This window comes from Neodiprion fabricii, chromosome 2, assembly GCF_021155785.1.
Source record: "Neodiprion fabricii isolate iyNeoFabr1 chromosome 2, iyNeoFabr1.1, whole genome shotgun sequence".
Taxonomy (NCBI): Eukaryota; Metazoa; Arthropoda; class Insecta; order Hymenoptera; family Diprionidae; genus Neodiprion; species Neodiprion fabricii.
The window spans coordinates 35,011,163-35,038,812 of NC_060240.1; the positions used below are offsets into that span (position 1 = coordinate 35,011,163).

The 27,650-nt window shown below is 47.1% G+C and overlaps 1 protein-coding gene across 2 annotated transcripts in view; it reads right to left on the minus strand.

The window, feature by feature from the left end:
- The window catches only part of LOC124175774 (LIM/homeobox protein Lhx9), a 67,978-nt gene that overhangs the window by 17,987 nt on the left and 22,341 nt on the right, over nt 1–27,650 (minus strand). The window contains exons 3-4 of one of the 2 annotated variants that reach the window (XM_046556289.1): nt 21,703–22,255; nt 21,378–21,570 (exon numbers count right to left, since the gene is read on the minus strand). The gene's annotated coding sequence lies outside the window, so the exon portion shown is untranslated. Of the gene's footprint in view, nt 1–21,377; nt 21,571–21,702; nt 22,975–27,650 lie in introns of those variants that run through there. The other variant, XM_046556290.1, reaches the window with a different exon arrangement.

A 27,650-nucleotide genomic window follows, 5' to 3' on the forward strand; every position in this document is an offset into this window, starting at 1 on the left:
CGATCATCAAACCAACATTGGTCCGGTTCTGGAACCTTGCACAGGTCTGCTTCTGTTCGAGAGAAAAGCGGGTGAAAAGGGAGCAGGAAGACTCGGATTTCGTTCCGGCTTCCTTCGGCTTAAGTCGTAACAAGCCGTCGATCAAGGCCCGAGGTCCGTCTAATAAACGCGGAGCAACACAGAGGGCAATTATACCGCACCTCGGGTGGTAATAATCTCCCGAAAAAGTACCTTCCAGATCTAGATTTCCCGTGTTAATTCCTAGCCGCGCTCCGCAGCGCTCGTTCGAAAGCCCGGGGGTCGGTGACAGCGGCGATCTGAGAGATGAGAACAATTAACCCCCGGGTCCCGGGTCACCGGGGAGCGGCAAAACCGAGGGAATGAGCATAATTCGGGTCGACCAGTTGCGGCTGGTTAAATTAATTGCTACTCCCGTGTACGCGCGTGTATTATAATACGTACAATAACAGCCGAGTAGGAACATAGGAACATGGCGCGTATTCGTCGAGGATACCGGAAACGGCGAGAATCCCTCCGAATTCTAAGGACGGCTTCGTGACGAGCCTCGGGATTATTTCGACGGCGTTTCAGGCCCTCGATTCTCGAGGCGCCGAACGTCGCGAGGGCAGGGAGGGGGTCCTGGACATCGGGTTCCCCGGCCTTCCACTGCACCCGTCGCACTCTCGACACGCAGCCTCCTCGAGGCGCGGCCTCCCGTCGTCCCGGTCGATCGCGGCGCCGGGCATCGACCAATCGGGAACGAAGAAGGGGACCAGGTCGCCCGCGGATTGGTAGGCGGCGGTTGTCTCGGTGACAGGCCGATGCCGGCGTTCAACGCCGACGGGGAACGGGAATGGGTTCCGCAGCATCCGTACCAGCCGGCTGCGGGCCAGCAGTGGGAGTCATCTGGTGGCACGTCGAGGAAACGACGCGACGGTTCGACAGAATTTTCAGGAATACATGTAGATATATTCAGGGGCGCGCAAGGTCGTGGAAATCCTTCACGGTTTCCCAGCCGCGTGATTCCGTCGCGGAAAAAGGCGAGACTCCGGACGGGAACCCGGCGACGTGGGCGAAGGTGACGGAGATGAAAAGAAGGGGGTGACGAAGACAAATGGTGGCCTTCACCCCGGAAGACGAGACGAGCTCTCTTGTTGCTCCTTCCTCTTCTTCTTCTTCGTCTTCTTCTTCTTCCGAGGCAACGACCAACCTTTGCCTGCGGGAAACGTCGGCATCCCCGCGTGTCAGGTGTCAGGAGGAGATCCGTCCCGGGTCCTCCGGGTTTAATTAAAAATAGGCCGCTGGGTGAGCTGCTTACAGGATCACCAACTCTGAGGACGTGGCTAAACACTCCTCGGGTCAATCGTGGGTGCTTGCTGCGATGGTACGAAGCTTGTTATTCAATTAGCGTTAATTTGTTATCCTCGCGTTTGGTCGTGCGGTTTTTTTGTGGATATATATATATATACACACACACACACACACATACACGTATATATGAAGAACGAGGCGGATGTCACAGCGAGTTTCTACTCTGACCCGTGTTTCTGTTCTGTACTCGCGGATCTATAAGCTCTCTTATTTATTGTTGGCCAGACGTAGATGTATACATAGAAACGTTTCTGATTTGTTTCCACTCAAACCGGGAGCACGTTTTAAATCAATCATTCGCACAATTCGTCAAATCGAAACTTACAATTAGCGTTGTTACTGGTACTGCTTCACTCACAATCAGACGCAAAGAAACACACAGCACCGAAGTGAGGTGGTTGTACCAGTCATCGACACCTTCAAGTAAACACTGAGGTTCAAACATGTGCTAATTTGCAACCAAGGTAACGATGATTCAACTTTCGGACTTCCCTAGAATAGTAGATAACAAAAAGCATTAGGTACTAGGCTAGGTACGAATTATACTGTAATTAGGAATGAATTCAGAGGCTTCGCAATTAGAATACTGATACTTGTGGGCCGGAAAATTCATTTTGCATTAATCATAGATTGCGAATTACAAGTTGAAACGTTTTTCGTACTTACGATGAAACGGATTTACGTTTTATGTTATTGGATACATGATAGCTTTCGGTGTGAAGTTCGACAAAAAATTAGTTCAACTTTTGAGGAAGGTAGAACGATAAGCCTATGCCTCTCAGGACTTGTATTTATTAATAAATTATTTTAATGTACGGCTTGATTTTGTACCACGGGATGCGTTATAGTTCTTTCCCGAGTACGAGAGGTGCATACTGTGATTTCGCCGAGGTGTTATACACATTTTTTTTCTCTCATTTGAATCAATTTGGGAGATTCAACTCAGGCGGACTCTGTTGTTTGGGTTAAATTTACAATCAGTTAGCATTAATTTTCTGGTCTGGCAGTTGCACGGCGCGAATCACGTATCGACGACCCTGCCGCGTGAAAAACTGGCCTCATCGTCAGTTTTCTGCAGCATAAGGTGCACCGGACTGCGAGCGGCAACAAGCTGCAGTTGTACCTTAATCAATTTATGCGCATGTTGTAGTTTCGCTAGTTACCTTCGTGGAAGTAACTATATTATAAACTAGCCCGTGCTGATAACTCAAAAAGGCAGACACTTGAGTATACAACTATTTAGATAATCCGAACAACAATCGGCACTCTGTATATAATAATTAGAAGTTCCCGGCCCTCTACGTAGGGTTGTAATTGCTTGATGATTGTAAATAAGTGGATTGCATAATAAGATTAGCGTCGGAACTCCGTATATATAAGCCTTAAGTGGTGTGCATTTGCTTTAACATGCGTATAATGTAACATAGGCGGGTGCGTTACGATATTCGCGGCGATACTAAGATTGTTAGATTTACAACGCGAGCGTTTTTTTGCCACGGATAATGAATTAAGCAATTATCAGACAGGGTAATAAATTCTCCGCCGTTATACGTTTTCACCTGTTAATAGACGGAAAATCCGCAGAAACTCGTCCGTCAGCGATATTCGGACAGAGACGAATGGCGAGAGAATGAGCATCCAGCCGGGCTGCATAGGTGTGCAGTTTATGGAGAAAAGCGAGATAAAACCGACTCGCCGTTGACCGCTGTCCGACCAATTCGTAACCTATTAATCAGAAATGCATCGGGCATGGAGTTGGCGGAGAGAGAAGCGGAAGTCGGCGATACTAATCTGCGCCTCGCTCTCCTTCTTCCACATTTAAATCCACTTAAACTCGGCTAGACGCTTCTCTCTCCCACTCTCCCTTGCTCTTTCCTTCTTTCCTTTTTTTTCTTTCTTTCTTTCTTTCTTTCTTTCTTTCCTTCTTTTTCGCTGAATGTGCAAGGAGCCAGCGCTTATCTGATTTCGAGTCGCGAACTGCATCCCCGCTCTCCCTGCACTTCCTGCACAGTGCAGCTACTATTACGCCCGAAAGAATTGAAAAATGTATCTCTTGTTTAACAAGGGCAAGTATATATGTCCCGCCGCCTAAATGGGCGAGTAACCGTTCTTATCTGTTTAATATTAAACGAGATCCTTCCGCGGATCTTCGTTTCGCTACTCGAACACGCGTCGGCTGAAGTAACATACCTACTTTTCAGTCTGCATTGAGTCGCTGAAACAACTCCTAACAAACCGTTACTGCTTTTTTCGAACATTCGTAAGCATTCAAATTTCTCTACTTCTACTACTACTACTATTACTAAAGCTGCAATCTGCGAGTAAGAGATACGTGCGAGCGTTGCAGTTTTGCAACATAATTTTTCGCCATAGTTTGCAATTATTTCACTGAAATGCAATTTATGAACATTCAGCAAAACTACGTTGCACCATGCATATTTATGTAAAATTTTTGTTCCCTTTTCATTCCTCCTTTTAAACTTTCGAATATAAATCATCCTTTTTTGAAAAAGTTCGTAAGACAACTTATGTAAAATAAGATCCTCGCTCAGCGAAAAAACAGAGTACGCGTAGTTATTCATTTGACTCGTCTGACAGTTCATTAATAACAGTTTTTTTTATCCAAACGGAAGCTTTCGCTTCTGACAAAAACGTCGATTAATTATCCGACCGAAATTTACTTGAGAAAAATAACTTGTTTGTACAAAATGCTCATCGTTTGGACACAGTAATATACAATTCTAGTATATTTCACAAGTTCTACAGAGATTTGAAACTTGGCAAAATTTCAGATACAAGATTTCATCGCTAATAACTGTTATAAAAATGATTTTGGTTCCATTTCGGTGTAGATTACACGAGTATGAGAAAAAAGAAAAAAAAAAATTGCGCGTCACGATCTCACCACTAGAAGACGTTTCTTGTTCTTGATCTCGAGAGAGCTACTCGGTATAGAGATGGTATCGCTGTTAGACGCTGGGTAAGTTCGAAAGGAAAGAAAAGAGGACACGTTATCATTGGAAATCGACGTCCGCAGTCTCCAGGAGTCTTCGACATCGCCACAAGCGTCATTCGATCGTCTCTGAGAGTTGGGCGAGGATAGTCCCCCGATTTTTGCAACGTGTTTTATCCTTCCAGGGTAGGAAAGAAAGATACCGGACCGAGCGCACGGCAGTCGAGTGCAAGGCATATCTATCTATCTGCCGCATCGATCTTAACTCAATGCTGGAAACTAAGCCGCGTGTCATTAGTGCCAGGCGGCAGCCCCCGAAGCGGTTGAAATATACGGAGCGAATACGCCAAATCGGGAGGATCGTTTCAGTCGCGCGTTGCGCTAGATCGAAGCCGGAAGTTGCGCCAGACGTCGATCCTGCAGCGAAAGACCAGGGAACGCGTTGGGACGTCGAAGAGAATTCGCGTTAAAAAATACGTAACAATTTTCGGATGAATGGCAATCTGCGAGACGCATAATTGATCCGGTCGGAAGTAATTAAAAAAGATATCAAATCCCGGGAGTAAAAGGTAGAATTTGCGTAACCCCGAGCAAGCAAAAAATAATGCTAAGAAAAAATAATCATCGGATTGTGCCAAGATTTTTTCCCCGATCGAGTTACACACACATCGATACATTGATCGTCCGCAGATTTAATAGCATACGTCGAACTTAATTATACACACCGCGTATCTCCGACCTGTAATTTCTGTACAGGTGTTCAATCAAAGTCGTTTCACCGGGTCCGCGGAAGTTGGACTCGTACATAATCCGCAAATGGTGTAAATCAAAGGCGCGTTAAATCCTCCGGTCAGAACTTGGCCAACTTTCGCAAATCGCAATCTAATATCGCGAAAAACGTTCCTGCGGTACCTGCGGAGAAATAACTGTATAAGTGTGTCCGTTTCCCGGCCATTCGTCTTCCTCCTAGAGGCGGACTGCAGGCGAGGATGTAGCGCATTCTAAATCAGCGTGCGGACTATGACAAGTTTGCCCTGACGGTGAAGAAAATTTGCCTTTATTATAAATTAAACGGAAGAATCGTGTTACGTGTGAAACGAGAAGTCGGAATCTCTCTCGATATTTCTTAAACTACACCCCAAATCTTTTCGGTACGTTTCTTGAATCTCGGCCGCGGTACCGAGCGAGTACAAATATGATCATCATCTCGCGTGGGGCAGACAAGTCTCATTACTCTCGGGGGCGAAGATCGGGTGCCGTGGACGCGAGCTGCATCCGGTGCAGGCGGAGTGATTTCTTTAACTTCCGTTCTTATCGCGAGCACAGATCGAAAGAGAGTGGATATAGACCAGAACCACTTAAGATTAGGAATCTCGCTCCATGTGCACTCGCGCAATCGCTAAATTACCACCTAGATGCGCTGCCGCCGAGTCATGCGTCGGTCTAACAGTTGCGAAAAATATTTTAGTATAAACCGATCCCGCGATCCGTGGGAATAACACGCTGTCTATGAAGAGGTGAAATGTTTTTTCAACAGGATAAAAAAAAGTCGATTATCCTTCATTTGCGTGGCTGTTTTTTCATTCCGAAAAGACGAAGGCACCGGCGACGCGGAATTCAGCGGCCAGTGATTCGAAATATAGAAACCTGCTCGCAGTGCCAACGCGTTTATGCTCGTGGGCACGATCGGTATCTCGCAAAAGTTATCCCGCGATTGGAAGCCGATCAGTGCTGTTCGACGCACTCGCATCGACGTTGCTACGACGCTACGAAGCGACGCGCTTGCGAACGGTTGAAATACGAGGCGGGCACAAAGACGCGTCTCTCTGTTTACGCGTCGGCTTCTGTATTAAATCGTCCCACACCTTAGCTTCCTTTAAAAGCGACCGACCAGCGTTCCCGCTGCCCGCATGCGTTATACCTACTTACAAGTGTACATGTGCGTATATGTGTACGTTAACGCGGAAAGGATATGCCTGCGAAAAAGGAGAGAAGGCCGGCACGACTTATTACAGGTACAGGTACATGTATCCGTTATCCGACAAGGCAAGGAAAATAATTTCTCCAAAATAATCCACTCTCGTTATGTACAGGGATTATAATGGCTCACACTTGCGTAGCATTTTCTAAATCTCAAATTATAGCAAGTATTCGATTAAATTCAAGTCAACGAATGGTTAAATTCACAAAGTTATTCGCAATACATTTTTATTTCTGCGTCATATGAAAATTTGTTGGAGTGTTTTTGTTCAGAATTACGTATATAACGGGGCTGTCGACCCTTTTTTTGAGGTCGAGATTCGTGGACTTCGATATTTGGAGATATATTCGTCATAATGTCGAAATCGACTAGAAGAACCCCTTAAAATGACCACGAAAATCATGAATCGTATATGCGACTAATTTTCTGGTCTACTTCGTCCATCGCTGAGTGATCTGCGATAAGATTCAAATGTAGGTACCAGGACTTTGCTGTGGGTTTGAAGATTCTAACAGGCTACACTAGGGTCCCAGACAAGGAGCAGCTTCGCAGGCTTTGCAGCTTTGACGACGATTAATTCGAAAAACGTGAGTAGCATTTTTCACCGTTGATATATGAGTATAGGTACCGTTGCAACCTTGTCAATAACAAAACTACTTTATTCAATTTTTTTCACTCTTGGTCCAGGTTGAAGACGCTGCTTCGAACCTTGTCAACTCTACACAGGCAAGGCAAGAATTACATCAAAGACTGTGAGAGCTGGCAACAGTTTCTGAATTTGGCAGGTCACATCTCTGTCTGGCGATTCGATAGATTTCACAGATGTGTCGTCCACGTTATAGTTAACGGTTTATTCGCAGGATCAGAACAATTCCTGAGGCACCGATCCAAAAAAATAATCACATAGATCCTCATGCAAAAAACAAAAATATGAGTCTCGTCAAAGAAGTTAATTTACTACTGATGTCTGTTGTAATTCATCTTGTTTCATTAATAAACTAACTTTTATCCACCTGCACTTTTGTTCAATCAGGATCTTGCTAACCCAATGAAATCACGATTGTTCTTCCGGATATTCAATTGCTTTTTTCACCAATCATCAATACTTGTTAATCAACATATTCAACTGTTTGTTCGAACATCGTGTTAAAGATCATTTCAGCTTCGAGACTGAATATCCTTGTAAAATCCAACGCAATCTGTCTAAACACAACCTCACTTGCAATAGATCGCAATATCTGGCAGTTTGCGTTCAACTTCAATTCGACAAAGTTGATCAGTCAATTTGAACGACAGACAATAAGCTGATGAAAAAACGTTTACCACAGCGAAATTTAAAAAACCAAAGTCATCTGAACAGCACACAAATATTTTTCGATGGTCTCCCAATTTTAGGAAATTATATCTCCACAAGTTTCGTACGAAACGTAGATAGAAACTTTTCAAAGGGCATTTAAAACGGTACTGATCTTCTATCCGCAGTTCGCGCGTGTTCGTGTAACAATCGGATTGTGGTTTTCATAGCGATGATCGAAAAAGGTGCCGAAACGCAGTGTCGAAGAAGCGGGGACAACGAGATCGTGGCAGCAGTGCAGCGTGCGCGTTATATTTACGTAGGTGTAAAGTGGCTCCTCTGTGAAACCCGAGCTATTGGGGACATCAGACGAAGCCGCGATCGGTTGGGTCTTCCACTGGTTCTTCTGGCCCTTCTGGTCTTTCTCCCCGGCGTTATTTACCTAGACACCAGCGCAGCCGCCAGGGTGTGGTGTCTTGGCTTTGTGTGTCCTGATTCTACGGCCCTAAGATTCTCGAGGGTCGTTGGTTCGTGGCCAAGAACCATCATGTCTCGGTATACATTGTTAACACCAGGAGCACCACACTCTTGTTACCATGTTTGCTCAAACAATATTGTCCCTGGGGATATACAAGCCCTGAAGGAGGAACGACCGTCGACGCGTTCTTCAATCTTCCCAAAAGTCTTACACCCAGAAACGTAAGAATGTCAATTTTCCGTCTCGCACAATAGATATTATGTGTATAACACACACTGTGCATACCTAAACACGGAGCAAAACGAATGAGAAAAATAAACACAAGGGAAAGAAATCTTCAGTCTCCATTGTCTTGCCTCGAGATTTCACCAAATAATTACACGATTTCTCGGGATACAAGCTCCGGCGGCTTTGTCAGAAAAGAAACTCGAAACCTTCAGACTTTCATAATCCTCTGCGGGTGCCGACGCACTGAGGGAACACGCCCCCCTTCCTCGTCTCCGGTGACACCGAGGGTTGGCTAATGTGACATTTTTGCAGATCTATATTAAAGAATTGTGCGCACGAATTTTTCTCGTATTTATTCGCCGGAGTCAAGGCGTGGTTGAAAACCTTTCAAGAATTCGAATCGTGTAGTTGATGATTCGAAGCAACGGTCATTCGGATATCGCTAAATCACTGTCGATCGATTTAAACGACAATCAAACTTCCGCAAAGTCACACGAGTATCAAACGCACTGAATTACGTACCTACCATTTTTCGCGAAAGCAGCAGGTGCGTTTATGCAACTAATTCAGTGATCGATTCGCGAAAGGTTTGATGGCAAGCTCACTGCGTCGACTCGCGAATAGAGTAACGAAGGTACAACGCCTGGTACAGTCTTATTTTCGTCTACAAATTCGGTCGGTGGACGGCGTGATACTGAAGTATGGAGCACATCGCGTGTAGCACCTATTAAAATCTGATGAACAACAAGGACGTCAACAAGGGGCGGAAAATGATCGCTGCTGTTTCCACCAACCAGTCGTACGAGGTATGAGCTATGAATATTGATTTCGGCTTTGAAATTAATCTAGGTGAGTTTTGCGAGCACGGAGAATCCGGTAAAATCGCATGATGCGCAATTCGGCGAGCCTCGCGAGATTTGGAATGCGGGGTTGAGTCGTGGCAACAAATTGAACTGGAGCGAGGGAACGAGGCGCAAGTAGCAAGAGCAATAAAAGTTGGCAGAGACTCCCTGGCGCGGGGCACCCGGCCGACTGGCTGCGGGCGGGCTCGAAGCACGCAGACTCAGACTGGTTGCTGCTTAATGACTCTATCTCTGGTAATTAACTGCTCCTTTACCCACGCCTCCAACTTCGCTTTCATTCAGCTCAACCTCGCTTTACGTTCGAAAAGATTTCCTCGGACAGGGCAAAGGTGTCGGACCCGTTCGCGTTGGAATATCATTCACTGGATAAGAGCCAAGGATTAATAACGAGCGTTTAGATTCGGGCTTGAGGTCCGTTACAATATTCTCTCGTCTCATTAATTTTATTTGTTTCCATTACTTTCATTCCTCCTTCTCTGTATCTCCGTTTTTTTTTTTTTTTTTTTTTTTTTTTCTCTCATTTTTAATTCAGTTCCGCCGCAGAGACTCGAAAGTTATGGCCGCGCGTCAAAAGGCGGGATATGGCCGAGAGACAGAAATTGCATGACGGTAGGCAGTTTGAATCTTCATTTGTGAGTTGTTTACACCACGGTACACGTATCTTGAATTATACGTATACGCGTACGTAATATCGTTCCCGGGTATTCCTAATCACCGGCGATAAAAATAGCCGCTTATGGAGCGCGACGTGAGGCGTGGACGTGTTTAATTCAACGGCGCGTATAATTTAAGCAACGGCCGATCGAGAAATTCTCACAATAAATTTTTATTCTCGATTAATGCGGAACGAGGCGGTGATGATTTCATACAAACAAGTTCTGGCCGATCTAGAGATAAGTTTGAGTATCTAGTTGAACAGGTGAACCACAGGTTTAATCCCTGTTCACTATCGCATTTACAATCGTATTTTGATCTCTCGCACTCCTTAATCGCTATAAATATATCGTACCTCGAAGCAGTATATTCTTCATTTAACAGATATTTATTCACACGTTTCGTCTTTCATTTTCATTCCGCAATCGCCAAACAGGCTCAGCCAATTTTCGCATAAACCGTAGGAAATATTTCTCCGCGGAGGGGTAAAAATAGCGGTCCGTACGGAATGATTAAACCTCAGACAAATTTTGACCGTGTGCCGCAGTCGTTCTTAATTTTCATATTTTATCGCCGCGGAGAGCAGGGAGAATACCGTCGACCGTCGGAGTAATAATAATTAATTATTGTACCGTTGACAACTTGGCAACGTCTTCATCACGGCTGAGTCACGCCTCCGCTCTTCATCCCCCCCCCCCTGACAGTTATAATTCCTGTCATTGCCTGCAGGCAAATCCGGCCTCGGATTTTCGATTAAAGCGGTGACGCGAATCAAGGTGTATAAGAAAAAAATTGTCATAAATTTTTTTCTCCAATAACAAAAGTATCTAAGGTTTTCGAATTCATTGCACGGTTCGCGCAGATTTCCGAATCGCGAATAGATCGATGATGTTTAACTATCCAAACGACCTCCTGATCAGGGTCATAAGGATCTAGACGGGATTTCCTCCGGCAATAATCCCAATAAAACAGCGGCTTCCGGTTCGGATCACCGGAAAGCCATCAATGACGATCGTTATTTTAATCGAAGCAAAGGCCGTTAACGCGCAAACCGTTTCTACTCTTTCTGGCCCACCGTGAGATTCCTCGGTGGAACAATAATCGACGGACCGGTAAACTGCATCGGTCCGCGGTTAGTTACCCAGAAGCTCCGGCTCCGTTCGGTGGGCCGATTTCGTCTTGGCGTGGCTCAGGAGGGCCTTTCCGATCCCTGCGAAAGATAAGAAAGATGGACCGCGGAGTTAGGTAGGTATAAACACACACGCGCGCAGCGACTGCGGGATGCATCACGGCGCAGAAGTCAGAACCCGCAGCGGGCGAACCGAGCGGAGATCCGGACCCCGACTTTCATTATCACCGCGGCTCGTCGGGCCCCGGGGACGTAAACCGGTGACTTTACGATTATTTGTCGCGTGATTCGTTGACGGCGGGTATTAGAGGCGACAGGGTTACTCGCTACCTGTCGAGCGTCGGGAAAACGCGCCGCAGCGCGGGAAGACGCGGATCGCCCCTGCGGCTTTCCTCTGCGATCATGCCCTGGAAGGTAAGGCCGCAGGTACCGCACCGCACATCTCGCTACGCGTCCCCTATAAAGGTGGAAGACACATGGCCCGTGTAGAGATTCCCGACGTTGCTCCACTCTGACGGAATTTTGATAACGACTGGGATCCCGGCGGGGATCCCCGGGGATCCTGTGCCTCCTCCTCGCCCCCCTCTCCGACCGCGACTACCGTGTTTCAGACGGGAGGCACACTTCTCATAAAAATCTTGGCTTTATGGTAATGGGGGGTCGCGCTGCTGCCTCGCCGAGCATCTTCACGTTGCGCCGCGTACACTTGCCATCTTTTTTACATTTTTACTTTTGTCTCAGATCCTTACGGCGTCACGCTCGATGCCTCGACTCGATCCGATCCACCTGTCGCACTGGGAACGCTGCGTACCTACAGAGTTTTAGCGTCAATTTTTAGAAGACTAAACGACGCCGTCGGATCAATTCTCGCCGTACGAATTTTCGTTTCGTATAATCCCCTTTTGAATTTCACAGAATTTCTAAACGACTTTGAAAAACACTAGAATTAATTCATCGATTCAAACCCACGCTATATTTCGAGGTGATTTTTTTTTTTTTTTTTTTGAAAGGAAACAATTTATTGCGCATCATCACAATTGCAGTGTAAAGTCAAAAGACGGTAAAATTTTATTGTGTTTTTTTTTCAGTTTTTTCCATACTGTAGTGTTTCGGCTAAGTTTTTTCAGTTACCAAGACCCCAATTAGTGGTAAAGAAAACTTCGAGAAATCGATTCTTTGACAAATTATGAGGCTAAAAAAATTACAAAAGAACTATGAGGAAAAAATGGTAGGTCTAAATCGCTCAGATTCTTAGGACTCGACCAGAATTATGGCCTAGGTTGTTGAGTTCAGAAATTGGAGTGTGTTATCGGATCAATGTATGGTGATAAAACATAGCTACCAAAGTGAAGATGTAAAATCCCGTTCAAAAAACCCGTTTTCCTAAGCTGTTTCTCGAGATAACTTTTCAGATTTGACGAAAATACGCTCCCAGCTAATTGACAATCTGTCTGATGATTCCGAAAGTACGTTTTCAAATTATACCGTACACTAGAAATACTTATTCATGCTCATACTTGACTCAAAAACGCTTTTGAGAATATTTCAAAAATCTCGTTGACTCAGGAAGTTCCCTATTATTCCTTGAATGTATTTCTCGGTCTACACCAAGCATTAATCACATACCTCACGTGCAGAGCCTGAAGGATCTACGACGCCATAAATTGGTAACATTGATACTCGGAGTTTCATTTTTCAGGAAAAATTTCTAGAACGCGTTGCGAAACACGAGCTATAGGAAATGTACATCGTGCACATAGCCAGGCATACTGGAGTCAGTAGGTATCGATTGTCAGGAAAATGTGAGCAGAGGGATAAGAGTTTCCTTTCCCACAATCACGGAAACATTCCACTGGACCATGGGTACGAGAGCCCGCAGTCTTATGAGTTCCATAATTTATCACGACTACTCGTGTTCTTCGTTTGAGACTGGCTGCTTACGCGCGGTGCAACCATTACTTTAGTTGTCCGTTAGATAAAAATCTTTGGGCTATGGTCACGAGGCTCGAGTCTTGCAGCAAGGAAAACTGGGCTTTAACACGACAAACGTCATCGTGCCTCGGAGGCGCCCCTCCACCCCTTACGTCGCGGCTGATTCTCGTTACAACTCCGTGAATATCGGCTTATCTTTATTATCTGTCGTGAGTGCACAGTGGGACATTTTCCCTCCCCTTAAATAATTCCCCCTTAGAAATCTTCACGGGGTTCACCGACTGCGTGGCCGCCTCAAACGGACGGACAAAACGCCCATCGCTGCGCGTAGACGCCAAAGATCGACGTCCTCGGCGTGGTTATTAATTCGACGACCGACCCACGACCGTTTGCACCTGTGTGTCCGCGTTCGTAGAAACGGATATTTCGAGGGATTCGGATGTCGTGCTGCCGCAGCCCCTTGCATCCCCGAAATTGATGGTGATGGCTGACCAGTACCGTAACTTGTTCGTATTTTTTAATTTCTTCTTCCACTATACGTACACACCCGATTCCCTTCTTCCTTTCTTACAATATTCCGGCATGATTTATCGCGATAATTTCACTTCACAACTTTGTCTACATTAATCTTTTGGCCAGCTATTACTGTCTCGTTAGTCGCGTATTATGGGCAGGTATCGGCTGTGAAGTAGGCGCGGACAATTGTTTTACTTCCTCAAATTATCGCCCGATGTCAGCTGCCGTGCAGTATTTCTCTGCATTATACCCGATACATTCTCTCTAAACCGGGGATAGGTTGAAATATAAACACTTTGTACGCGTACCGAGACGGAAAAAGAAACACCCGTGCAAGAATATCGGGTACGTGACTTGGAAACTAGATTTAGCGCGACTCTCGTCGCTCCGTTGAGTGCGGTTCGCAAAATGAATGAATAAACGAATTTAAAAAAAACTGTCTCAACCCGCGGACGACAAAATTCCTTCATTTGCAGCAGGAAATCGGGTTCCCTCTAAAAATAAATGTAATAGAAATCAACAAAGTGAGAAATAACGTCGAATCGTTCTTGCCTGATTTTAACTCGAATTAAATACAGGTTATAGGAAACGTCAGGTGAAACGCGATAAAGTATGGCGGATGTAAGGATCGTTAAAAGCTGGATAAACGGATGCCTGTTAACGGGCATAATAATTCAAGAAAAACAAACACTTCGTGTATTCTTCCGTTGCTTATCGTTCCAGGCAGAATAAAGCAAAGGGTGCGCTTTATTTTACTTATTCAAGACGCGTTATGTCGGGCACTGCAGGGTACAGGCTGCTATATAGAGCCTGCAACAAAGTCGCATCCGCCAAAACGAGTACCTGGATGCATGTATGTATGCATGTCTGTACGCGTCAACCTGGAGAAACCTGAAACTTGTCGATCGCTTGAGAGGAAAGATCGTAAATCTTGATTCTGACCTCATTTGTATGTGAGAGTTGCAGAAGTTTCTGCTTCGTCTTCAGATAAGCCTGGCGCCCGGTCTACAGGGTGGTCCATCCAACTCGGGCCGTATTCAAACATGCATCAGGCATTCCCACGTCGGTCTTGAAGAGTGAAAGAAATCGTCGTTGAGAGATCAAACTGCTGCGATTTTCACTTGAAAAATTTATTCTCTTCGTAAACTGTAGATATACTTTATTCGTTACGTATTACGTATTACGAAGACTCGACAATTGTTCGACTGTGTTTCCCCCTCGTTGTTTTTTCGTTGCGGAAATCATGTATGGCAATTTCGAGCCATTTTCGAGTGAAGATTGTTTGCAAATTAAAATTGTTTGAAACGAGATCAGTTTACCTGGGACACCCGGTATCTTTTGAAATGGTGGTTTCATCCTGTCAGGTAAATAATATTATGTATGTTAGTACACACGGTTAAAGGCCAGAAGCGGTTTAGTTCCATCTTCTCTTATTTCGGTTTTTCTGTCTCCTTCTACCTTTTCCCTTTTTTTTTTTCAAGAAAAGATATTAAAGCTCCCCGTCGTTGCGTCGACGCGCATCGTACAAGTATGAGATGTCCCTGTGGTCACTGGTCTCCGCGTCGTTGGAATGCCATTTACAGTTTCCAGCGACGTTGATTAATTGTAACTCCGAGATGTGCATCTCTGGCCGTGAGTTTCGAGCCCGAGAAAAATTGTGGAAAAAAATTTATGCCCTGACACTGTACCATCGGATGCGGATAACCGGATTGCGGAATGCGAATTAGATCCGCGTCGAAATGGAAAAATTAAGTCATGTAAATAAAAAAAATCGCGTTGGATAGGCGCAGGATCGCACGGTGGTACTATTTATTTTTACCTGTATGTAATTTAACCCCTGAAATTAAGAAAGAGAGACGAAATTCCACGTCGTATAGACTATTTTCTTATCAGATCGATTGGAGGGAAACGATTTTTCCGTCGAAACCGTTATAAATCAGATCGAGATTAGAGGCAGAGTGATTAAACGAGAACGATCCGTGGCGCGTTGCTACGAACGAACGATTCCACTAATGAAAATTCATTACTAATAAGTGAACCGGATTGTTCTGGTGCAGGAAGGGAAGAGAGAGAGAGTGAGAGAGGGAGAAAAAAAGAAATCATAAAAAATCAAAGTTGAAGAAAAAAACCCAAATAACACACAAATCGAAAAAGCAAAAGAAAATGTAATTAATTGCCAGTGTCAGAAAAGCGTCGAAACAAGTATCACGGATCAACGCTTGGCTAACCGAGTTAACGAAACAGATCAACAATCCATCGTCTGTGTCTAAACTCTCTCTCTCCCTTTCTCGCTTCTCTCTTTCCATATTTCCTCCCCTCTGGAAGAGTCAATTGTATCGTGCAGGCCGACGCGACGTACACGTATACAAATGCACAAACACACACGCGTACGGGGGCGTCGTAGTTTTTTTCATTCACCTTCCTTGGTGGAAAATTAATCTCAGTTAAAATTCTGGCCAGTGCAACGACGGCTAGAAGAGCAGAGTGGAAACCGTTCGTACAGATGTGCACGCACAAACGTTACGCCTGCACACAAAACGCGTCGTTGGGCGTGCGTGTGTTATAGCTCAAGGCACATGATGCTGCAGGGGGAGAATTGCGGAGGAGGTCATTGATAAATAGCCTCATTTCTTTCGTCTAACAAAAACCACAAGCGTCGGTTCATTCATGCCCCGGATCTGCCTCGGTGTTGCATCGTCGACCCTCGACGCACGCACATGCATTCACCGACACAAGCGCCATCCGAGAGGCTGCCTCGAGGAAGCCATCCGTATCGTCGTACACGTTTTGAGGGACGATCGGCGGGAAAAAAGATCCGGGGGCAAGGCAAGGATGATGACTTAGGGGGCGCCACACGTATATCCTGTAAACTGACGCGCATAACATCGGCGAAAAACTCTAAAAAGTTGAGAAAATTCAGAACTCGACGATTCCAAAAGAAACATGGAAATTCGGCCATTCTGTTCGTACGAACGCCATCTGACACTGATCTGTTAACTTTCGATTTTTAATAAATTTGCTGTCTGAAATTACGTTGGAAAATGAATTGCATTTATATGGTAATAATTGATGTAGAATGAAAATTTGGAACAGAAAAATGGTGTCACCTGTGTGACCTGATGTCTTTTGCCTCTTTCAGAGTTCTTTTCACGCGCCGTGGGTATACTTCTTGGTCTTGATATATGCATTTTGAAAACAAAGAGCTGTGAATTTTTTGGGTCGAGTAAGACTTTTCTTCTTTAGCCTTTTCGCTTGACTTTTTCTTGTTTTCGTTAGTTAAGGTCAAATTCTCTCGTTAAATTTCTCGAGTACCTACCGCCACCTTTTCTCTTACCGGCCTTTGTGACAGAGCCTAATTGAGCTCAGCTTCTTTTCAGAGCGCCTCGACGACTTTTAAAAAATTTTCATTTCTATCCCTTAACAATTAAGAATTACGGTGTGTATGCAGAGTCCGTTCTACACGCGGGTCTTGGAGGACAGGCAGCGTTGCAGCTCTCGAGGCTTTTTACTGCACCGCGGCTCCGTGCCTACACAAACCGAAGGAATGGAATTAACGAGGAAAAGAAAGAGAGAGAGAGAGAGGAAAGAGAGAAACGAGAAAAGGTATAAAAAAGATGAACGGGTAAAAACGTAAACGTGGTAATTAATTCAATCACAACCCATCGGCCGGATTGCCACCTGCTGAGAGGCGCGTCGATCACCGCCTCGAGCCTTGATTCTCCTCTTGGCGCAAGCTTGACATTTGCCTCCGCAGGTAACATTAAAGTCAAGAGTGTTTCATACTTAACCGGAACTGACGCACAAACATCATCAAAGTGAATCGTTAATTCTGCCGCGCGGCGAGGACTTCGCGTCGTCGAGATCCCTTTACGATTTCGAATACGGGGCTTCCAAGCTATGGCCGTTCTAATCGTAACTCCGAAACAATTTCGCCCGAATTTATGGCATCAGAGGAAACTTGTACACTTCATAACTTTAGTCTCAACTCCGTGCCACGCTCTTACATACCTTTATGTATCCCGCTCGTCGTATACCTTATAATACCAACGCCACGGTTAAACGCAGGCATTCGACACATCCTTCCTCGGCCAACTTAACAACTCTGAAGTCATCAAATCTTATACTGCGCACGATAAAATGAGCCCGGATTTAATCTTGAGGACATAAAAATTTGATATGATTTCATCCACCGTACGGTCGCCGCGCTGTCACCGTGGGAAGAATTATTCGAATCCACTCGTCGACACGTCTCTCAAATATTATTTATAACGGTGATATTTGTGCACCTCGGCGGATATCGCGTTACAGGCTACGTTGTATACGTATTATATGCCATTCGGTCTCGACGCGTTGGATCGCTGTAAAGAAATAAAGAGAGAAGTGAGTAAAAAAAAAAAAAAACAAATTATATATATATAATTACGGAATCGTCTGTCCTGCTCCACGAGTTCGACGTTCCGTTAAGGATTGATGCGAGCTGCAAACCCAGAAACGCGTGCCCTATAGGCATCCCTTTTTTGCTCCGATCATCGAACAAGCTTCCGGTGCGTCGCAAGTTTTGTCAAGGATCGGCGCGTCGCGATGCGGCCGACAAGTAGGTACACAGAAATATTCGCTGCATACGTGCAGGAATCGCGAACTTCCAGCTCCTGCAGAAGCGGGTGAAAACATAATCGACCGGAGTGGTCAACGGCTCCGACGAATGAAAATTTATATTGGAATTAGTCGGACCGAGAAAGTGGTCGATGGATGGTGTAACGCGAGGTTGTCTTTTTGCACCAGCGGCGTGAATAAGCGAATGAGAAATGAAGGGGAATATTTCTGGGCAGGCGCGCGATGTCTTCCCCTGGGCGAGGAGCGTCCCTGCAGTTCTGGAACAAGAGGCCGGTGTGGGTCGGCGGAATCCGAAGCTCGGGTTCGCGGATTGGTCGACCGGCGTTCGGCAGCCGCGGCGCGTTTTTTGCGCGGCTGAGCCGTTTGATCACGGATGGCCGCAATCTTCACCTGTCTCTTGGTTCCGTCTATCTCTCGGCTCTCCCAAGTTCCAGGTTCCCTTTGCTGGCCCCGGTTTGGCGAAGCGACACGGCGAGGCGAGGAGGGAACGACGCGCGAGACAACCGGCAGCTTGACATCCGGCCATCATGGCTGCGGCGGCATCAAGAACTGTATCGAATGATTAACATCGCGATATTTTATTGCTCGCACATGCTCCTTCCATACACGGACTGCGCGCGTGTACCTTTTGTCATCTTCCGTCCCCGCTGGTTTATATCGATACCAATCGACTCGCGATTCGTCGTCCCGCGTTGCGAAACACCTGTCTCCCATGATCGCGTCCGAGAGGTGAGATCCCGCGCCCTGTCTAAAAACGGTCGAGAGAGAAAACGATGAAAGAAAAAGAAAAAAAGAAAAAACAACGAGAAAAAAGACGAGTTCAGGAAGTGGCGACGCGCTGTTTATGTATTCGCCGGAGTTAGCGTATTTGCGGAGTCGCAACGTGACGCAACAGCGATCCACACGGTGCTAAAAACTGATTAGCTACAGGAGTGGATTTGTTTCAAGGCGTTTAGCGGATGTTTTACGTAAATTCTATGCGAAAAACTTTCCGGTCGTGCGCGGTGAATAGGCGCTAATTTTGGACAATGATTCGGCCCTACGGAATTGCACTGCGCGTATACCGTCTCGATATCGGTGCTAAGTGATCGAACGGACGATCGCAACGCTCGGGTCGAGGCACCAGCTACAGGAAAGTCGTCCTTCGAGGTGTCGAGAGGCGATTCGATTCCACGCGTAGAGGTATACGAGCACACGGGGAGCCATGACAGCGGCGTATAGCCGTAATATACTCCATTCGTTGGCTCTCGGGCAAACAAGACTACGTATAGGCAGTGTTTGTCTCTCCCGTTAACATGGCCCTTGTGTTTTTTACGATTATCTAGGCGCTACCTGAGAATGTGTTTGGCAAGCCACCGCTAGACAGGCTCGTTCGGATAGCTCAGGGCTAGGAGAAGACCCGCTCTGCACGACGAAGCCCCGGGGGCCGAGGAGTTAGGCGTGAAAAAATTGTTTGCGCAATTATTTCTATGTTTCTTCTGTATTTATTTACTTCCATTCCACCTCCTCGAGTAAATCTTTTACCGTCTTCCAATTATACGCATGCACACGTGCGTAGGTACGTACGTACACAGACGTAGGTGCGTGGGCACCGAAGGATAATCTTCGAAATATACAAGTTCGAAAGTTTTTTTAACGCCACACCGTCGCAGAAGCTATTTTGCCCGGGATTGATTACGAGCGTCATAAATACGCTAGTATCGGATAATAATCGACTTGGTCGGACAGCTATATAGCCGACGAACGCGTATAGGTGGTTCCCGGATCGGCTACCTGTCTTTAGAAAATAATAACTACCTCCGGTAATTACAGGTTGGCCCTAGCGGTCGCACCGCCGTCTCTGTCCGCGCCAAAGAGTAAATCATACTCTTTAGAGAGGAGCTCTGCTCGGCTTATGGGACGTCCGAAGTCACGTTACGTCTCGCTTTTCCACCGCCTCGTAGCTCCTACGCAGGAATTTCAACGAACCGATCCTGCCACCGCGCTTCTTACACTCCTTCGCGTTTATTGTACCTGGAATTCTATTTGTTATGTATCGAGCACGTTCCCGAAGAAAAAGCGGACGAAGAACGAACGACCGAGGGAAGCGGAGCCATGCAAAGAGCGAAATCCTCCCCCAGCATCGTAAGATATTAATTGCGCGGAAGGGTGCAGGTGGTGAGTTAGTTCTTACAAAGCTTTTACTAGGTGTAAGGCTAGACTGCGTCGCGTATGGCACGTTCGGCGTGCGTTTACGTAACGTGGACGTACACTCGGGCGTTCAAACGAAAGCGGTGTGTGTGTGTTTGTGTGTGTGTAAAGAAGAAGCTGCGCCGAGAGGAAGACGGGCTGCAGAGGTTCTTGCGACTGGAGGTCGCCTGGGTCCGATAATTAAAACGCATTCAACTCGGATATAAAAGTTTAACGGCCGACTCCCCCTTCGCCGCGAAGCCCACGGCAAGCTTCGTCATCCTTCTGGTCCACCGGGTTATCTCGTCGCGACTAACTTTTTGCACGATTCTTCTTCTTTCACCCAACGTTATATGTGTAGCGTACACGTATTATATTTCTCAACATCTTTCGGAGCGATCTTCTTGTATTCGCATGAATTTTAGTCGAGTCGTTGGCCCTCGTATATAATACCGGGTAAAAATAACGATTTCCCTACAAGGTAGCTCAACAAGCGTCCGATTCCACTGAAAATGTAACAAAGTCAGAATACGTCCGCGCTTTCAAGTTCAATCCAAGCAATTCTCATTTTCAAACTGTTTGACTAAAAGCCCTTCCGAGTCTTTCAATTGCAAAGAAACGTGAAGCTCCCTGACCAAGATTATCCCAACTCCCTGCACTCGACAGCTCAGCTCGAAACACATGTGAAACCTCGAACACGGCGCATTGCAGACTATCCTGCAGGGAATTGTTTGGCGCACTAAAATCTCTCCTCTGGGTCTAAGCCTGAGCCTGGCGCCTGGCGGTAGCACGAGACCGTGACGTCATTCATCAAGGGGACAGCTAACAAAACACTTGGCCCAGAAACGGGGCCCCAGCGTGGCCGACACCCGATAGCCAGAATTGAGGCTCAAGCTCAGCCTGCTGCGCTGTTCTAGGACGTGTCGTAGTCTACATGTGCAACCCTGAATCGTATCGGGGGTCGGGAAATTGGCGAATAAAATCTTGGCGTTGCGTATTGCTGACGAATGATCAAAGTCGGTACGTCAAGCCGCGCGTCGGCAGGCTTTAAGCCGTTTTGTTTTGCCTCCAGGGTCAATTCGCTTGCTACTCGGGTTACATGCCTGCTTCTGAACATTATTTCGGGCTTATTGAGACTTGCGGCAAATGCGAAACATCAAACGGTAGTTTTGGTTTCTCAACAATGCAAACTTACGTTTGTTTGCTGAAAAGGGAATGGCTGATCGCTTCAAACCTCCCGCGGAGTTTCTCAGCCCACTGCGATTGGCCGCAGCACTTCTGACGTCATTGCGACCGCAAGTGGCTCCATCTCCCAGATTCTAGTTTGCAGGATTTCAGGGTTTTGGGGTGACTGTCAATTGTCCTGCAAATACCGTCAGACCTAGAGGCTGGAAAATTTGACAATTTTTATGACCAGAAAAAACGAACAAGTACTGTCAATTTTACGAATCACTGATACTTCAATAAATCGCACGCCCGTAATAAATCATGGCGTACGAATGCAGAGAAATTTTGCTCACCATCAAATTATCATCCAGAGGACGAGCGCCACCCACGCAGACAGAGATCGAGGGGGCAAAGGTTGGCCGTTTGCACATGGCGACGCCGAGATTGAGGACTTATTGAAACCAGACTTCGCGTTGCTAATCCACGCGGCGTTTCAAAATGGGGTTTCCCTCACGGCCAGCGAGGTTTCAGATTTTCGGATCTTTCTGCGGAGGTAAAGTTCATTCTTTTTGGGAGCTGCAGCGCCGGCCCAACCTCAGCGCTCCCATTCAATTCGAACGTTAAACGATCCGTTACCCAGGCTGACCTCGGCAAAGTCGACTCCGGACCGTAACTAAGTCTCGCCAATCCCAGTCGACGTTTTACGAGCCCCCTGGTAGTTTTTGTCCACGACTCCTCGCAAATTGATGTTTATACAGAGGACCTTCTTTGCGAAGCATATTGACTAGCTGGTGACTCCTCGCCAGACTCATAGCTCGCATACAGGCCATTCCGCACCTGTTTCAGCTGCAGCCAACCCTCATACTTCTTTTTTCAGTGTTAACGTTGATTCTTCATGTTTTGGTACTGTGAGAAAAAAACGTTCAATATTTTTTCTCGAGCGCTTCAGATGGTATTTTTTTAAAGGGGTCTTTCAAAGACTTTCTGTACCGTCGATGCAAATTATAATTATAATCAAGAGAACGGAATTTCTTTCGAGCCAGTTACCTCAAGTTGATTCCGTGTAGAATACAAAACAGTAATTTCTAATACTTGCAGGATTGTCTCAACTAAACTGTCCGAGGATCCTGAATTCCAGGCTCTGCTTGACGAGAGAAAAGCTTGAACATGTTTCGTAAACTGAACACAATACTAACTTCAGTGTACTTAAACAAATTCGTACACTGGGTTGATATACACGATTCCATGCTATCGAGAATTCGGTATTCTATGGCTTTGGTAAATAAATCGTCACCTTTCAAACGACGCTCCTTTCTTATAATAAAAATGTGACACGGATTAGCTGTAGAGATGTCATAGATGCAACGAATGCGTACAACAAATGCGCAACCCCAGCCATGATGAATACTTGGCCGAGGTTTGGAATCTTGAGGGGTATTGTCACTAAATCATTGGGACGTTTACAAAGATTGTTAAATTACAAATAAATCAGCGATCGATGAGTTATGGACGCGGAATAAGAAGTCGAGGAAGACAGAGCCTGGTAGAGCTGAGAGGAGTGGATCGCTAGGAGGGGTTAGTAAATTGAAATAATCCCTGTGGAAGACGTGGAGCGAAGATGGGCTTGAGCCGACGACGGCTAGGTAGGCGCGGGCCTCGCAAAGTCCTGGCCGTAAATCGAGCCGAGCTGATGGCGCATTGATTGCTTTGCGTCTTCGGACCGGCGGCAACGAGCCCCTTGGCCAACCCGAGGAAGACCGCCTGCCAACCTGTGTTTTCTTTTCTCGCATACGGGTATCGGGGTGTCGAGTGCAGGTAGGTAACTGAAATAGGGTGCAGGAGCAAAAATTATACGAACATGCATGCATGAAATGCAGTCTGTACGGTAAAGAAAAACGAAACGGTTGCCATCTTAGCGACCCTTGCATTTGGTTGATATAACGAATATATATGTATATTTACATATATACAAACTCTGCATGGTGAGCGAAAAATGTGGCGATTCGTTCGGCGTTTGGTCCGCGGTCCATTAGTCGGAGGTTGTAATTTAGGCGTAGGATATTTGTTCTTCTTGCTTGTAAATCTTGGCGAGGGTGAAGGGTGGGCTGAGCTTAAGGTGATGGTGGCGATGGCTGGATCCGTTGCTCGAGGGCTGAGGCGCCAGCGCGCGTACGAGGAGCCAATATGGATAGGAATGCACGACATTACCATAATATTAATAGTTTATTTACCAAAGCCCATACGTCACCGAGGACGGTCGAGTGGTCAGTTGGACGTTCGGTGCAGGAGGAGAAGAAGAAGAAGAAGTAGAAGAGGTAGAAGAAAAGGAGTAGGATGAAGAAGAAGAGGGGCGTCGGTCAGCATCCGTCGACGGCACGGATCGAGGGTGCCTCGGGCTGTACCACCACTGAATACAATCCACCTCGCCAGGCGACCGCTGACAGGATCAGGAGTAGTAATATGGATACGTTCGGGACTTGGCGGGTCTAGCCGAGTTGTCTGCGAACAATATTGATGGCAGGATGTACGCGGGTACTGCCACAGCCAATCGATGCAGGGAGTCGTCGGCTGAGAATCAGCCTCGGATGAAAACCTACCATATTATTTATACATCGCGGTGTAGTAACGAGCTGCCTGAGCTCGAGGCCCGTAGGTCGAACGGTGCCGTGCTGTTTCCCAAACGGAATGAATTAGATATTGTGAGAAATTCATGCGGCGAGGAGAGGATGAAGCAGATTCGTTTACCGCAGCTGTTTATACAATCCGCAGCTTACGGTGAACGGAGATCCGTCTTTGGTATATTAACCCGCATACCGCGTGCTTCGGTACTTGAAATTGGCGTTGCGTGTCTCGTCGGCGGACCTTTTCCGAAACGCCTCAAGGATCGACGTGCGCGGTGGCGTTACTTTTTACGATCAGCTTCCTGGGAAGTGGGTTGATCCTGGCGCGATCTGTAATTACGGTATCGGTAAAATGAGGTAAAAAATCTCCCGCCCAAGGAAAAAATAACGAAAAAAAAAGAAAGAAAAAGAAAAAAATAATAAGAAAAACAACGAAAAATAAATAATAAAAAATCGTCTAATGATACAGAAGTGGCTGATCCACGCGAGAGGCCTCGTAACGGTAGCGAATGGCAGGAACCGCGTTGTTCTCACTCACATACCCGCAGCGTAATTTCTAAATCCCGTGATTTCGTCGACCGTCGCACATTGTATCCACCGATTTCGCTAGCTCACGTTCACAGAGAACACGAAGACCCGAATCGACAGATTTTAGTCCAAACGATCGCGTAGTCCAGTCATTACCGGCCGGTCCACCCATAATCACTTCCACCGAATACATTACCATTTTTTTTCTCTTTTACCTCCTATACAGGCACACGCGTGCTCACTTACACGTGTAAAGCGGTTTTAAGTGTTCCTTCGTGAGCGATATTTGCCTTCCTCCTTTCCGATGCTCGGACCGATTACGCTCCTATCTTAATTCCAATGTCGCACGGTAAACGTGAATTCGCTTATGTATCCTGTTTATTCGACTCGATCTCACGTCCGGTTGTCTTTCGACGTCACATTTACATTCTGTTAGTAGATTATTAATTTTCAAGTCTCAATCTCTTTGGTTGAAATCGCTATACATCCAACACTGACAAAAACCGGCAAAATCTTGGAAAAAAATTATGAAACGAAGAACCGCCTACATTGACTGGAATCACTATTAAAAGCATATTGGTGAATACTGTTTCGTTCGATACACATTTCAATTTGACTAGCGTAATAGCTGAGCGTATATTTACGTATCTACTCACATATAAACAGGACAGTAGTAGCAGAGGCCAGATTATATTAAGATAGGCGAAGATACCTATATACCGTGCATACCCTTTACGCGTTCTTTTTCTTCTCCGATATTCCATTATATCTCCCTCCCCCGTTCCGTCCCTCCCCGCCTGTCTTCCTGTCGTCGAAGATTTTGTCGCTCGGAGAACGACAAGAGGGTCTCCCGGAGGTGCGGGAGGAGGCGGGGTTTCCAGAGTTTATCCTGTGGCCGGAGGCTACAATCCCGGTCGAATCCTGCAGCGGAATTTGCCGAGTAACGGTGGCTATTGATGCTTTTACATCGGAGCGCGTCTTCAGCTCCCAGGCAGGTAGTCAGCCGGGGATCTCCGTTCCCGGTCCCCGGAGTTCCACTCTTTTCACGTCACCCTGCAGTGCGCGGCGAGGGCCGGTTCCCCGGTATATTAAGAGACGCTGCAGGAATGACTGGCACCAAAAACGAGAGCCGAATACCCTCGGTAGAAACTCTCCTTCCAACTCCCGTTGACACTCGTCGCGCTTTTCCAGGCGGTCATGCGAGGCGGACTTCGGGAGCTTCGATCGGGTCGCCGCGAAACGGGACTCGGAGATCGATGCCGGTTCTTAGGCTGCCAAGCATGACTCGATCCGATCGAAGAGGATCGCGGCGTCGCTCTCCCGCGGGCACCGCCTCAAAGACACCGACGACGCTGTTATCTCCGGTCGTAGGCGCCCCGGGAAGCAGGCCCGGGCCACTGTGCCATTGTGCTTTGTTGCCTTCCAGGTCGCCGAAGATCGAGGCTCACGTATCAATTCTGCGGTCGGTCGCCGCCGCGGCGCGCGCGCATCTTCGACGGGAAAAACAGAGGAGCTTTACGGGATCGAGGGACGGGAATCACTCGATCGACTCCTTCCTCGATAGTCGCGGCGATGACGATCGCCGATCACCGATCGCCGATCGAACGGCGGGCCCACGGGGAGGTCTTTGTCGGTGGCAGTCAGGTCGGTACCCCGCCCAACGAGAGCTCCCGGTGAGCGGTTCTAACAGGGCTGCGTACTTGGGAAGACGGTCCCGCCGCATCTCACATCTACGCATCACCGCGGCGCGTAATGATACGTATTTAATGGCGCACGGAGTCAATTGTTGGTTTATTCGGAAGCTCTTTGAGGAGGCCGATGATCGTATAACCGGGCCGAAACAGCTCTCGGCCTCTTTTCCCAGTCTCCGATCCTCGATCCTCCGCACGGGGGCAATCCGCCGGCTCGATTCCGACGGACCGATCCTTGCGATCCTCAACCTCACCACCGGGCCAATCACGGGGTATTGAGACCGGTGAACTGAAAGCCTAGTCGAGGCAATCGACGGTGATAATTCTGGGCACGAATGCCCGGCGCACCGATCGGCACCTAGGCGAGATGATTACTTCGGTCGGTACGGAGGCGTGAGAATAAATTGAGAGATGCGTGGTGCATGGCATGGATGGCGGAGCGGAGAGACGTCCGGTTGACTCGTGTCTTAATTCGGTTAGTCGAGGGGCAACGCCGCTCTTGCCGCAGCACGCCTCGGTATTTTCTACAGGAGCCAATGAATCTGCGATCTTCGTTAGCTCCTCTTGTTGGCCGAGGCTCAGGAGATGCGAGATCGTAGAGCGGGAGAGGATGACTAGCACCTTGTCCGAAGAGCCGCGCGGAGCGTAACAAGACTCGTATTCCGCGTCGAGGAATACGTGAGACCTCGGGCCCTTCTCCGGGAGGATCGTGCTGGCGTCGTTTTGCAGCGGCGCGTCGCTATCGAGGAAAAACCGCTCTTCCTCGCGACGGGCGGTCTTTATTCGAGTCCCAAACGGGCCCAAACACGGAGAGAGGCGCTCGCTCACCGGAAGGATCCCCGGCCTCGAGTTGAATAACACCCCTTGTGTACCCCGCGCAGCTTCGGGGGGCCAAACCAGCTCGGGCCCAAAAAGTCTGCTCATACGTCGCGGAGCTCAGCCTGATTTATAGCGAGGCGATGATGAAGCAATACGCGACGCTAAACACCGCTTTGATGATCTGTTCTCGTATCTCCGGGCGAGCTCTGATTGTTGGCGTGCATCATTAATCAGCGCTCCGCTGCCTCGCGCATCGCTTATACGCGCTCTTCTTGCAGCTAGATCCAGCCCTTTTGCTTCTATGGATCGCGTCCCCGAAGAATAGCCTCCGCCTGAGTCAAAACACGGGGTTGCACCCTGAGCTTAATGCTCAATTTTTCGAGGAATTCGGGGGTCAATGGTCAACAATACCCAGTCGTCACCACCTCTCGTAAGCCGTGAAAAATGAAGCTTTCCGCATCGCGTGGACTCGAATCGTGGTTTTCGAATTGAGCTGCGCAGGTCGGTTCTTCTCGGCTATGCATTTCACTGTGCGACAGATCGGTGCAGTATAGATACGTGTGGTCCATTGGCTACCGAGGCAAGACGGTGCTCTATCGGATTAGAGAGAGAGAAACGATTGAACCTGTTGACCTCCTTGCG